Genomic DNA, 835 nt, shown 5'->3' on the forward strand with positions numbered 1-835 from the left:
AAATTACTTTTTATTTTTTTATTTCACTTCTCTTTTTCAAAATGTCACTTCTTTTTTTTTGTTTTTCCAGAATGTGGCTTTTCTTTTAAAATCATATTGTGACATTCTTACTGAAGAGACTTGCAATTATTTTCCCTAGACTTCTGCTTTCAGACGTAGTTAATTATGTAGTTATTACCCTATCCGATAATAATCCAATGCAGAGGCAATCATGTAATATAATACATTATTTTATATATATTCAATATTTATATATGTATTTTTATATAGTCTTAAAGTTACAACCGGCCCTTTGGTGCAACCATAATGCTGATGTGGCCCGTGATGAAATTGAGTTTGACACCCCTGCTTTAAAGGATAACATTGCACTTGTACAGTATAGTTGGTTGTACGCATCGGCCCCCCACCCTTCCTCTAATAATCCTGTGATAATCTCTCTGGGATTTTGTAGATTCCTCTCCAGCTGTGGTGGGATTATCACCACTTTTCTAGATTTGTAACCCTGCACTTTCTGCAGCGATTTATAACTCATCAGGGACTGAATTAGTGAATTATTTACACGAGGAAAGTAGCCGATCTATTACGGCTAAATATAAGCAGCTGAGCAAATGTATCTGTCCATAGTTTTGATCCTGTTTTTCAGGATTAGTGCGCTTATATTTAGTTAATCTTTACCCTGCAATTAATTCATGCATACAGTAAATGTTTCTTTTCAGTATGTAGACTTCATTTTCTTTGCGATGAAACGCCCTTTCAGACACGAGTGAATCACCTCAGCTAGTGTTAACATCTTCTGTAACATGCTAGCTATCATTTAGCAACCTAAAATAGGCAA

This window comes from Trematomus bernacchii, unplaced genomic scaffold, assembly GCF_902827165.1.
Source record: "Trematomus bernacchii unplaced genomic scaffold, fTreBer1.1, whole genome shotgun sequence".
Taxonomy (NCBI): domain Eukaryota; kingdom Metazoa; phylum Chordata; class Actinopteri; order Perciformes; family Nototheniidae; genus Trematomus; species Trematomus bernacchii.